This window comes from Triticum aestivum, chromosome 3D (genome assembly GCF_018294505.1).
Source record: "Triticum aestivum cultivar Chinese Spring chromosome 3D, IWGSC CS RefSeq v2.1, whole genome shotgun sequence".
NCBI lineage: Eukaryota > Viridiplantae > Streptophyta > Magnoliopsida > Poales > Poaceae > Triticum > Triticum aestivum.
Window position 1 is genome coordinate 501,507,564 of NC_057802.1, and position 3,652 is coordinate 501,511,215.

The following is a 3,652-nucleotide window of genomic DNA, read 5'->3' on the forward strand; positions in this document are numbered from 1 at the left end:
GTGGTTGGCGACGTGTGCACGGTCGCAAGCACTTTGTCACAAGTTCGATCCCCCGTCGCGCCTGATTTTTCTTTTTGCCATTTTTTCGTCCCGCGGTGAAGCTTCATGGGCCGGCCCAGTCGAGCTGCCCCTGTGCGTCTGGCCACCAATTTGACGCAAAGAGTGTCCAATAGGAGGTCTCCAGCCCCCCCCCCCCCTAGTCCAATTCGGACTTGGCCTTGGGGGCGCGCAGCCTCTCCTCTCTCTTTCCCCTAAAGCCCAATAAGGCCCATATACTCCCCGGCGAATTCTCGTAACTCTCCGGTACTCCGAAAAATACCCGAATCACTCGGAACCTTTCCGATGTCCGAATATAGTCGTCCAATATATCGATCTTTACGTCTCGACCATTTCGAGACTCCTCGTCATGTCCCCGATCTCATCCGGGACTCCAAATTACCTTCGGTACATCAAAAAAACTCATAATATAACCGTCATCGAACTTTAAGCGTGCGGACCCTACGGGTTCGAGAATAATGTAGACATGACCGAGACACGTCTCCGGTCAATAACCAATAGCGGAACCTAGATGCTCATATTGGCTCCCACATATTCTACGAAGATCTTTATCGGTCAGACCGCATAACAACATACGTTGTTCCCTTTGTCATCGGTATGTTACTTGCCCGAGATTCGACCGTCGGTATCTCAATACCTAGTTCAATCTCATTACCGGCAAGTCTCTTTACTCGTTCTGTAATACATCATTCCGCAACTAACTCATTAGTTGCAATGCTTGCAAGGCTTATAGTGATGTGCATTACCGAGTGGGCCCAGAGATACCTCTCCGACAATCGGAGTGACAAATCCTAATCTCGAAATACGCCAACCCAACAAGTACCTTCGGAGACACCTGTAGAGCACCTTTATAATCACCCAGTTACGTTGTGACGTTTGGTAGCACACAAAGTGTTCCTCCGGTAAACGGGAGTTGCATAATCTCATAGTCATAGGAACATGTATAAGTCATGAAGAAAGCAATAGCAACATACTAAACGATCAAGTGCTAAGCTAACGGAATGGGTCAAGTCAATCACATCATTCTCCTAATGATGTGATCCCGTTAATCAAATGACAACTCATGTCTATGGCTAGGAAACATAACCATATTTGATTAACGAGCTAGTCAAGTAGAGGCATACTGGTGACACTCTGTTTGTCTATGTATTCACACATGTATCATATTTCCGGTTAATACAATTCTAGCATGAATAATAAACATTTATCATGAAATAAGGAAATAAATAATAACTCTATTATTGCCTCTAGGGCATATTTCCTTCAGCATCGGCGTTGTAGAGGCGAATAAGGATCGTTCCGCTCCTTGGCCACCATCCCGGCGGCGGTTTCATCGTCGGTGGTGAGGAGAGCGAGGCGTGGCTTGTCGTTGTCCCTCTGGGGCGGTGGATCCTGGTCTTGGGTCCCCGGGTTCTGGCGGCGTGACGGTGGCTCTGCCAGCTCAACGGGTTTTTGTTTCTCAGCTCTATCCCCGTTGCAGCGGCGCCGTCGTTGCAGAGCTTGGGGAGGTTGTGGGCCTCGTGGAGGATGTGTGTAGGTGGATCGATGGGATTCTCAGATCGGTGGCTTCGAATCCGGCGTTGATTTCTTCGGGATGTTTGGCAGTGATGACTTCCCGTCTGCGTGAGACTACAAGGTTCATCGAAATCTGGCAGTGGGGCTGCCGGAGCGGCTGCGGCGACGCGCCATCGGCGCATCCAAGAAGGGGTCGGGAGACTTCTCAGGGAGCTAGCTGCATTTTTCTTATTTTTTGGGGTTGCCTTATTATGCTGGTTGGTGATTAGATCTGAGGGTCTATTTCATAAAAAAAGGTAGGTGTACGTTGTTGTGCACTAGTTTTTGACATACATAACGTAGGAGAAGTATAAAGTAACCTATGGGCATCTCCAATGGTGACTCGTAAATTTGCTCCGGCATCTATCCGCAGGCAAGGGGGATCAGTCCACGGACATTGATGCCGGAGGCCGCCATCCAACTCTTCTCGCATATATTTCATCAACATTTGAACTAACTTGGCGTAATTCATGCAAATCGGCCAGAATTCATCAAAGTTCAGATAAAAAATAGCACAAATCATCCATACATAACATGCAAATATGTCTAGTACAACAATGTTTCAAATTTGACGAGATTAACCGGATGCCCAACAAGTTTTTCATCAATGGATCATGTCGTCTCACGCATACTACCCTTTCAGCTTCATCCAACAGTGTGTGTACGTAAATGATTGTCCCTTTGTCCTGTGGTACACCAGGCAACGCGTGCGGTCTACATAATGTGTAGACTGACATTGAGTGAATGAATAATTTAAACAAGTTGGCGAAGAAGAAGCAAAACTTATGATCTCCTCCTCTGTCGCGTGCAATTAACACCTTGCCTCCGGTTGACCAACCACATGACATACCAGCGATACGATAACGGCCTCACATTGCGTGCGCTCCAACCACGTGACATACCAGTGGTGGGATAAGTTTTTTTTAGCAAAACGGGCATGGGATAAAAAAAGCTTTCTTTAGGGGTAATTTTTTTAGCTAAACGGACATGGGATAAGTTTTTTTTTTTGAGACATGGGATAAGTGGGCATGAAACAAATTCGGTGCGTGATTAAGGGGCCGCCCGAATGGGCCGTGGAGGAGGCCCTCATCCCTGCTACGGCATAGAAGTGTTTCCTCTATTTATTATCGCGAGGGAATCACCCAGTCAGTTTTTGCCCTAAGTGCGATCTCCACCGCCGCCAGCCACCTCCGCGTCATGCCTTTTCATTTTCATTGTCATCTGTCGTGGTCTGCGCCGCCACCGGTGGAGCAAGCAGGTCTCCCATGGATCTTCCACGACATTTACAATCGCTCCTTTGGTCCCATGGATGATTGGCACAATCTGTCTTATGAGCTTCGTAAATTCTTGAGGGGGTGGTCTCGGAATAGGGCGGCTGAGCTTCGTAGAGACAAAGACTCCCTTGAATCTCAAATCCGGGATCTGGATCAATCTGATAACACATCTGGGCTCTCCGCCTCTCAGTGGGCTACTTGTTACTCCCTGGAAGACGCTTTGTTGCTGCTTCACCAACAGTCAGAAATTTACTGGCGCCAACGAGGTGCCCTCAATTGGACCCTAAAGGGAGATGCTATGACGGCATATTTCTTTGCGATCTCGAATGGCAGACGCCGCAGATGTTTCATTGACACTCTGTTGATTGGCGGCGTCAGAATTTCGGACCAGTCCCTCATCATGAATCACATTGTTGGCTTCTATTCCAATCTACTCGGCTCTAAGCCGGATCCTGGGCTTGACCTCTGCTCTGGCTTCTGGGATGAGGGGTCTAAGATTTCTCCGGGCGAAAATTTGGGTCTGATGATCTGACGAAGAGATCTGGCAGGTGATTAGCTCGGCTAACCCGAATGCTGCTTCCGGGCCTGATGGTTTTTCTATCCCCTTCTTTAAAAAATTCTGGCCGCAGTTGCGGGTTCTCATTTGTACAATTATCCAAGGGTTCTGGTTGGGTACGGTGGATATCTCTCGCCTTAATTACGCTGTCATTACCCTTATTCCTAAAGTCAAGGGCGCGGACTTGATCTCGCAATTTAGGCCGATTGCC